This window comes from Lolium rigidum, chromosome 6 (assembly GCF_022539505.1).
Source record: "Lolium rigidum isolate FL_2022 chromosome 6, APGP_CSIRO_Lrig_0.1, whole genome shotgun sequence".
NCBI lineage: Eukaryota > Viridiplantae > Streptophyta > Magnoliopsida > Poales > Poaceae > Lolium > Lolium rigidum.
In genome coordinates this window covers 129,105,704-129,116,348 of record NC_061513.1, presented here as the reverse complement: position 1 = coordinate 129,116,348, position 10,645 = coordinate 129,105,704, and the positions used below count along the sequence as shown (strand labels likewise).

Genomic DNA, 10,645 nt, shown 5'->3' with positions numbered 1-10,645 from the left:
TTTATCATATCAACCGTACATAGAATTAATTGTGAAAACCCTAGACATAGCGAGGTTCCACACAAGTTTATCATCTTCATTCTATAAGTTGACTCTCATAAACCTACGGACTAATTGCAACCAAGTCTCCCATTTATATTATGTTAAAGTTCTTCTAAATTTGATATTTAGAGGAGGTTCCGAAAGTACATCCGCAACTTTAAAAAACAGTCGCACAGTATTATATAAAGATAGGTATTAGCTTGCAAGTGGCAAATTTTCTAACTAAGTATCTTCCCAAAAGGGAGTCATCTGCCTGTTCCCTACCTGAAAACTTCTTATAGACCACGATCATAAGCCCGTATGGATCCGCGAACCCTAGTCTCATGCGGTGGAGATGATTTGGATCTGCCCTACTTCACACATCCATCTATTTATTATTCATGTTTATAGTTTCAGTTTTACATCTCACGGGTCACGAGGGGTGTACATAAAGCTCAACCAGCAAAATCAGTACTGGACGGGAGCGTCACTGCAGATTTTTGCGTCGCGTTAATGACGATGCATCGCCTTCCACGCGCCAGTGCTAGCGCATGCGGCGTTGGTCATCAATGCCAGGAATTGAAGATGAGGCACCGCCCCAGTACTTTTATGGGGACCATGCCACCTCCGTTCTCAACTCTCAGTGTGTGTCGGTGCCACATGAGGGACGTGAGCCGCAATGAGATCCTCCGCCGCTTCATCCTCCCGTCGGATATGCGCGAAAATCCTACCTTTGTCCTCAACTCCTACAACTAGATCACCTTAGGGTCCTTGGAGTTTGACCTGCAACGCCGAGCGGGTTACCTCGGTGATGTGGGCTTGTTCAACAGGGAGCGTTGCGTCGGCCTCAAAGACGAGGAGGACGAAGACCACGATCTTCGTAACGTCTCTTCTCTCATGTTCTCTCATTCAATTTATCTGTTAAGGATGGAAAGAGCGCAAAGACATTGGCGCTACAAAGTGTGGAGCGCTTCGCTGTCATGGTTTTTGCGGGGCCACTTAGCCGCAACAAGCCGCAAAACTAATTAAGCGGCAGCCACAAGATGCGTGAAAGTGGTATGTGCAAAGCGGTATGTGTGCAATTGTCCAGCGGACGCCCCACTTACATCCCACTACTGACCACGGGCATCCGCTGCACCTTCACCGACTTTGAAATGAACTCTAGGCCTGAAGCTTAGGCCGAAGCAGGCCAGGCACGAAACGAAGCTGGGCCGTGCTTATTTCCCCAGCGAGGCACGTGGGCCTTCCCGGCCCAGCACGAATAAAGCCGTGCCGCCCTGGGCTGTGCCGTGTACTGTGCGTGCCGGGCCGGCCCGATGGCCAGACCACCATACAGTTCAAGACTATGACAGCTGGGTCCCACCGCTTGTCAGTGTTCCCGTCCGGCAGTCGACTCTGGCCACGAAGCGGCCGCCGTGCCCGTCCGTCCGTCCCCGCGACCCACCCCGCGCCTTGCTGCTGTTGGCAGATAGCGCAACGCAAGGTAGGCGCCCATGGCCGCCGTAGCAGGCCCCACCGTCCTCCGGATCCGCCCCGGGGCCGCCTCCCCGTCCGCGCCGGCCTTCTCCGCCTCTCCTCGCTGCCGCGTCAGCTCCGCAGCTTACTCCTATCCCAAGGCAATCCTCCTCCTCAAACGACTAAATCTTTTACCTGTTTTTGTCACATATTTCGTGTATGGTGGTTGTTTGCTTGGTGGGTGATTTGGTAGGCTTTTAATTAGCTGCTGGTGGAAGTCCCCATTCGCATATACTTTATAAAGGAAGAATTTGGTCCCTCTATTCGATTGATGTCAACGTGCCAATTAGCTTGACAAACTCATTAATGCTACACTTCTTTTACAGATATAAACACCTAAAGTTGTTTAGGGTGACCATATTTACATTCGTACGTACCTACTTTACGCTCCACACACTCCTGTAATTCTGGATGCTATGAACTTGAAATCATACTCAGTTGTTTGTACCAATGACACGGGTTATCTCTCAGCTTGCAAGGTCATCTGCTGTTCAGAGGGTAAATACAAGTAGGATGCAGCATTGGGATACTCCAAAAGGTGGAGAGAAAAAAAAATCCTCGGTCCATCTGCTTTCTCAAAAGCTCTATACTGAACTTGCAAATCCCTTTACGCTGATTTACCATGTTGGCAGGACAAGCTCTAGGAAGCTCAAGCAGCCACGATGGACGGTTTCATATCAAGCGGTTTACTTCCTTCGCTGCTACGGACAAACAGGAGCCAATTGCTTCACCTTCCTCAGACACGACGGTGCTAGAGGACACCGAGAGAAGCACTGCAGATTCCTCTACATCCGGCTGCTCCTATTCTAATGATAGGGGTGTTGGAAAACCGGGATTCATCTCGTTTCATGGCGGCAGCTCTCAGACGGTAGCTGTCGAGAGTGTGCCACATCCTGGCAAGGAAGCTTCTAGATTGGTATGGTTTGTTGGTCCAACCATCCTTGTGGCCTTCTTGGTTCTTCCATCTCTGTACCTGCGCAAAGTACTCGCAGCCGTGTTTGAGGATTCCCTGTTGACAGGTATCATTTCTGTTATAATTCAAGAATACCTTCTTTCCTTCCTGAATTTTGTTTCAGCGATGCTGATAGTGTCTTTTATCTTATTATTATTCCATTAGTATTTTTTTTGTTGCAAAACCACCTCTAAGTCCCACCTTTTAATAATTGAGGGAAGTCAATTATGTTGGTTATCACTTAAATATATCATATATCTGTGTCTGTTGCTGGCATTTATTCCACTAAAGGCATATCAGTAGTTGGTGCTTGAAAATGTACATCTGATCTGATCATTCCTATACACCCATACAGTTTTATTTCGCTTAAATGAACACTAATATACATCATTCGTTCATGGGATATTTACTCATCCACCCCAAGGAGATACATATACCGTTCCACATTTAGATGAAATCTAGGCAACATTTGAAATAAATAAACAGATGAAGTCTAGGCATAGCTGCATTACATGATAGATTCTTGTTGCTGTCTGCAGATTTCCTTATACTGTTCTTCACGGAGGCTCTTTTTTACGGAGGGGTTGGGATTTTTGTCCTGTTGATTGATAAAGTCTGGAGGCCTTTGCAGCAAGTAGCACCTAAGAGCTACATCTGGTCAAAAGCTAGATTTTTTCGCATTTCTTCAGTAACAACAATGGTTTTGAGCCTGATTATACCGCTGCTGACAATGGGCATGGTTTGGCCCTGGACTGGACCAGCAGCTTCAGCTACTCTTGCACCTTATTTGGTAGGCCTTGTCGTACAGTTCGCATTTGAGCAGCATGCTCGGCATCGGAAATCACCTTCTTGGCCAGTTATTCCTATCATCTTTAAGGTAATGTGGTTCTTAATTAATCCTGTTATTGCTTAGATTCTGAAGTTTCCCTTTCTTGTTATTATCAAGTGTGATTCGGTGGAAATGTACAAATCATTTATGAAATCTGTTAAGATGGTAGTCTAATCGTTACTAAGGGCATGTACGGTGGGGTGATGTCAGCCTTTCCTTAGAGTTGCCACGTCTGACTTTTGCTTTGTTAGAGGAGAGAGAAATGAGAAAGAGAAGGTCGTCTTCCCATAGCTAAGGGATGATCGCTTAGAAAATAAGAGAAGGCTATTTTATGCGTTGTACGATATGTCTTCCCTTAACACATTAATTTCCTACTAAAAATTAATTAATTCACATTAATTCCTAAGGATGATAATAAAAGATAATGCATTATATCACATATGTCTATTGCTTTCTTTAGATGACGTGGAGGGCTAAGAGAAGGCATCCCTTCTCTACCATTATACATGCCCTTAGTTGTGACCTGATGTATTGGATTTTGGTTTATCAGTCTACTGGGTAAAAAAAATTAGTTGTGTTATAAATTATCCCCTACTTTCCTACAAATAAGATTCCTTATACATTTGTGGTTAGTATCCTTATTCTGTTAGATGGTAGGGCCTGCTGCCTTTTTTCTTACCACCGGTCCTCGACAGGCAGCTCATCCTTGACAAGATCCTCGACAGGCCATGGCCACAACCCATTTTTTTAGATGTGGCTGCAACCTTTGTAGCCCCATGTTGGGGAGATGTTGCGAACGCTCCTTGTGAAGATGAAAAATGAAGCTTCCATACGACCATAGCAGATGTTACGGATAACTTGCCTAACTATTCTAACGAAGCTGGATGATTTTTTTATTGCTTGCTTGGTTACAGTGGATATAATAGCCTCCTCCATATATGTGGGCCTCCTACAGGAAATTCTAGATCTAACCAAATCAAATGTATCATAATCCCCTAACAAATAACAAGTAATCCCTACTTTCTTTACGATAAGATCCATATCCATTTATGGTTGGATATCCTTATACGCTTGGATATAAGGGCTAGCTGCCTTGTGCAGAGTTTGCACATAAAAAAGAGTAGCAACTGAGTTTGGTAACATTGAAGGTCGAAAATAAAATCTTAAAAAGAGGCTAGCAGAAAATATTCTCAAAACTTGAAGCTATGGCTACATTTTACTGACATGTTTACTCTTTTTTTTACGATGCTGACATGTTTACTCATCCAACCATATAATACACCCTTTTCTACCATCTATCCTTGAGAAATAATAATAACTAACTTTGTACCGTTGAGGCGAAAAGAAAAAGGTCCTAATATTTATGGAAAACAATATGATGTGCACCCAATAAATTACTTAGTTACTTAATTCATTCTGTATGAATTCTGTTCTGGTCGAGGGTTTTAGGCACAAGTCACAGAACACATTATTCGGAGTAGATGGTCCAATCCTCATTATAGTTATCAGTATTCAATACCAATTCTAGACTGTTAGCATTTTGTTCCTTCGCCTGACTATATTTATTTCAATTAGTAAGTAAAGCTTGGCTTAGTAATGCCTGACTGTCTGTTATTTCTGGATTGCCTACAGTTCATACCATAAACTATAATTGCCTACCTTTCTTTCAACGGCTACTGCTGTAGTGCTGTTGTAATATGACCAAACAAAACTCTCTGTAGATATATATGATAGAAGAAAGCCAGGTGGTGTGTAATCTTGTTTCTGTGAGCCATGTTATTTTCATTTCATCTTCAAATCTGGTGCCATCTACTTTACTCAGCTCATGTTCATTTCAGCAAATCATGCAACTAGATGTTTCTTTTTTTTTTGGAAGCACACATCTGCATTCATTGATGTTCTTCCTGGAGTGAAGTATTTCAATAGTTCTTAGCATGTCTTGACTACTGCTGTTGTGAAATGAGAAAAAACACTCTGTAGATATATATATGTACTTATGTAGAAGAAAGCCATATGGTTTGCAATCTTGTTTCTGTGAGCCATGCTATTTTCATTTCATCTTCAGATCTGGTGTCATCTACTCTACTCAGCTCATGTTCATTTCAGAAAATCATGTAACTACATGTTTCTTTTTCCGGAAGCACACACATTTGCATTTAGTTGACGTTCTCCCTGGTTTGAAGTATTCAATAGTTCTTAGCATGCCTCACTTACCTTCACTTTTGCTCATATTCCAGGTCTACAGGCTTCACCAACTGAACAGGGCAGCTCAGCTAGTGACAGCACTCACCTTTTCTGTTAGAGCAACAGAGGCAACAAAACAAAATTTGGCTATTATGAACTCCTTAGGGGCACTACTGACTGTCCTTCAAATTCTTGGTGTTATCTGCGTATGGTCACTCTCGAGTTTTCTGATGAGGTTTCTTCCCTCATCCGACATTCCAGATCCTTGACTTGTAGCAGCTGCTGCAGCACATACACTAGTTAAAACTATTAGCATCCCCACTGTAAATTTATTCACCTGGAGCGAGTTGACATGTCTGCAGAGGTTACCTTCGGTTTAGGGTTAAACTGCTTCAGCCGAGGAACTGCCGAAAAATTGTCCAATTTGTAGGGCTGGAACTGAATAAACTGAAAATAAGAGAGGTGACCCTGTTGGCTCTGTAGGATGTCGACACATACCGTTTTATATGCTCTTGTCGATCAAATACTGGGTTAATTTTGACTGAAGGCCTGTTGGCTCTGTAGGATGTTAACACATACCGTTTTTATATGCTCTTGCCGATCAAATACTGGGATAATTTTGACAGAAGGTACGGTGTAGATTAGTTTATTTAATGTTCCAGCAGGCCTATTGCAGTTTTTACATCGTGATAGTAGAAATATATGTTTGTTTTGCAACCTAACGGTAGTCTAGTACGGCATTATCATTGAACCAACCGTATGTCAGTATTATTAATGCTAAGATTTCAACCTGTCAAAGGAGATGAATCCAGATGATTCAAGCATGTATATATTTTTTCCAACTGTTCTTTTTTTCCTTTTTTTTGTTTGTATGTATTTGGAATCGGCTACTGAATTTATCTACGCAACCCTGAATTAGGTGCACCATTCTTTTTTGAGAACAGCATTAGGGGCATCATGAATTTTATTTTTTTTGTCATGAATTACTGTCTTTTGACTAGTAAGCTACAATTGGTGGGGTTTTCAGGCAAGTTCTACAAGAACTTGGTCACTTTATATGTTTGTGTATCTATATGTTTATCATGACTAGTGGATAAAATTATTTACTTCTGACTACTGAGGCACTGTATAAGTAAGATTCAGACGAAGTTTTTTTTTCGAACGTGAGATTCAGACGAAGTTGTATGTAACCTAAACTGCAATGTGGGAACAATGGTGCTGTTTATTATACTGTTATGACCTGAGCGATTCAGCAGTGCAAGCTAATCAGAGTTCTCCCTCAAAGCTCGTGACTTTTTCTTCACAAGATATTTATTCATAAATTCTCAGTTTATCTCGATTGTATTGTGTGCCCTGTCATTGCGTAGTAGCAGCTGTCAGCATGACATGTTGAGCCAGGTCCCAGATTTCATCAGCAATTCAGTAGAATTTTCCAAGTACGCGTGCTTGAGGTGGCATGTTAAAAGCTCTATCAAACATATTAACATCGGTGAGGGTAATTAATTCTTTTTGTTTGTACAAATCGTCATTGTCACATCATTTAGCGCATTTGTTCTCTCGTTGGAGAGACATGTTTGAGTATCTGTATATTATGTTCCATCAGTAGATAGTCCATTTCTACATGGTCCTCCTGATAATTGCAGATCTGGTTTATTTGTCCCCAAATGGAAACCTGAAGATCCAAATATATCTGGGAGACGTAAAGAGGAAATCAGAAAGAAATCTTCTCCAAATCAGAAACCATGTGGCGTACAAAGGAAAGGAAAAACGAAAGGGTGATATATAGGTTATGTGTGCTTGCTCCACCAGAAGGATTGGAATCTGATGAACTCCAAGCCTCCATATGTGAGTGAAGCAAGCTTTCCTTATGTGCAAAAGGTGGCCGGGCTGTCCAAGAAGGATTTGTCACAGCCGGATTGGAAGTTTTTGCACCAAGAAGCCGCCTAAATTTCTTCATGTTTATCACTATTGAAATTTGTGCCTTATCATTGCTTAGTACCCAACAATGCCAACTTGAGGTGGCATGTTCAAAGTTCTATCAGATATATTAACAACACTGAGGCTACTTAAGTTTCTTTTTACCGAATGATCAGTCTTATCAGTACCATACTTCTGCATCCTTATCTTTTGATAACTCCAGATCCTAGTTTGTCTAGAGGAAATAAAAAAATCGTTTTGAACTATGAACATGGCGATGTGCAAAAAAACAGAAGAGTTGTAAACTAGGTGATGTGTGGTTGCTCCACCAGGGGGATTGGAATCTGATTAACTCCAAGCCTCCATAGGTAAGTGAAGCGAGCTTCCTTATGTGCAAAAGGTGGCCGGGCTGTCCAAGAGAGATTTGTCACAGCCGGATTGGAAGTTTTTGCACCAGCATATACAAATACAAGTAGTACGAACAAGAAGAAAACCAAGACTATATATAGAAAAAAGCTCCATGGATAAAAGAAAGCTAACTCAAAGAACAAAGCCAGAAGGGGAGGCACCAACTTTGTTGGTCACACAAGAACACAGCAATAAGATCAAGAAACGATTTCTACTCGTATCTAGCAGGAGCAATGGAACAAAGGTGTTGTGAAGGAAGCTGTGAGTTTGCCCGGCATTATATAGGGGGGCTGGCGGCTGGCCGCTGGCCGGTCATCTGGTTTTGCATTGGTCGCTAGGGTTTCGGCGAGGCAGGAGATCCGGAGATCCAATTTGCATTAACTTACTATATTCATGCTCGCAACTTGCCAGAGATGATAGCTGTCTGCTACCATTATCTTCTCTGTATAAAATAGCAAGTTGCTCTGGCATGGTCGGTCTGGGGCTCCCCCTGGTGTTACTAGCTGTAAAGAAAATCCATTTACTAGCAGCTGTCAAATAAATCGCATTTACTACCGCGATTTATGTCATGATATTATTTGGTAAGAAATAAATCTAGATATATTTTGTTTGTATTTTTGGAAACGAAAAGTAATATATTAATGATGCGTAAGTGGCCCAAGAATTTGGAGGAGATACTTTCGAGCTGGGCAACATTGCATGGGCTCTTGTCTGTCGATATTGAACCTAGCTAGCAGGCCACGTACCGCCTGAAAGCATCTCTGCCGCCCCTAGCGGTCCACAAACGGCCCAATGGGGTCTAACATGAAAATAGCCTACAGCGCCGTCTCCATTGGGCAAACAGGGGGAAAACCTATTTCCGGGTGGTGCTATATGCCACCCTGGTCGGCCCCTAGCAGACACCGCACACCCCAGACGAGAGTTGCTGGGCCAGCCCAATATCTCTCCTTTCGTTTTTTCTTCTGCTGTTTCAGTTATGTTTCTGCTAGAATAGAAACAATTTGAACACTTCTCGGATATTATAAAATTTTGAATCTGAACTTTTTAAAAATTAGAAAAAAACCGTATCTACACATTTTTCGAATTTCAATAATTTTTTAGTTTGAAAATATTTTGAACGAATTTCGGATCTAAACTTTTTAAAATTTGAACAAATTTGAAATTTGGACTTTTCTCAAAATTGGAACAAATTGAAAATTTGAACAAATTTCAAAGTTGAACAAATTTCAAGTTTGAACAAATTTCGAATTTTAATATTTTGAACAATTTTCGAATTTGAACAAATTCCAAAGTTCAACCAATTTCAAAGTTGAAAAAATTTCGAGTTTGAACAAATTTCAGAGTTGAACAAATTTCGAGTTTGAACAAATTTCGAGTTTGAACAAATTTTAAAATTTGAACAAATTTCAAAGTTGAACAAATTCTGAATTTCAAATTTTTTGATTTTGAACAATTTCAAATCTTAGTATTTTTGAATCTGATCGGTTTTAAGTTTGCATATTTATGAATTTTAATAATTTTTGAATCATAATTTTTTTTTGAATCTGAAACAGAAAGAAAACAGAAAAACCAACAGAGAAAAGAAAAAGAAAAAAGAAGATAACAGGAAACGAAAGGGGCAAAATTCCCGAAAATGCGAATTGGGCCCGGCCCATGCGGGGTGTGCGGCGCTGTGTATACACCGACCTGGTAGGTGTATATGAATTGCCCTATTTCCCACCCAGCTGCGGAGCAGATTAACGTCTGTAGTCCGTTCGCGTGCAGCGGGCAGCGGCCCATTTGTTTCTTTTTTCGTTTTCCTTCGTTTTTTTTTTGGTTTGGTTGGTTTTTTTTTTGAGAACACAGTACAACGCAGACGCTCATAAACACGCACGTACAAACACCCCTATGAACGCACGCACGCACACCCTACCCCTATGAGCACCTCCGAGAAACTAAGCCGGCATATCTTGAGGTTGACGAAGTCACCATTGGCGCCTACCACTGAAAGCATAGCGCCGGTTAAATCCTGGAATAAATCCAGGTAAATGCAAACACCCATGCCAAGTCTAGGACTTGAATCTGGGTGGGCTGGTTCCACCACAAGGGACCTAACCACCAGAGCCAAGCTTTGTTTGCGGTTGGTTTTTTGTTGGTTCCATTTTTTCCTTTCTTGGTTTGTCTTTTTGTTTTTCCTTTTTCTGTTTAGAACATATTTTTCAAATCCGAGTGAATTTTAAATTTAAATAAATTTCAAAATTTTCTTCGGTTTTGAAATTTGTTTTCAAAATTTGCTCAGATTTAAATTTTGTGCGCTTTTCAAAAAATGCTTAGATTTAAATTTTTCTCAGTTGTTTAAGTTTGAAAAAAGTGTATACATCTATGTAGATTTAGGGATTTGAACGTCCGGGAGGGGAGGTGATGAGGACATCCCTACCTCACTACTACCTCCGTCATTACAGGAAGATGATCCTGCTGTGAAGCTCAAGTCCAATGAAGTCAGGATTGGACCAATGACACGAGCTCGTGCAAAGCTACTTAAACAACAGGTGAACTTGTTCCTAAACGATACTTTGATTGATGAGAACTTTATACTGCCTAAGTGCTATTATTTATGTATGATCAGGTATGAGGAGGGAGCGAGCATCGCACGAGGAGGAGAGGAGCAGCTGGACCAGGAGATGGACGTGAAACTGGACATGGAGCTGGACATGAAGACATCCCATGGACGTGCGAGGGAGGAGCGGGAGGCATGCGCGAGAGGGGAAGCTGAAGTTCAGGCCGGTGCTAGATCCGGTCCGACCGGCCGTGCCACCGGACCATCGGTCCCAGGCCCGGTC

The 10,645-nt window shown here is 41.7% G+C and overlaps 1 pseudogene; it reads left to right on the top strand.

Annotated features, from left to right (window-relative positions):
- The first annotated feature begins 1,366 nt into the window (after positions 1 to 1,366).
- LOC124663277 lies at positions 1,367 to 5,979 on the top strand (annotated as a pseudogene).
- Positions 5,980 to 10,645: the final 4,666 nt, after the last annotated feature.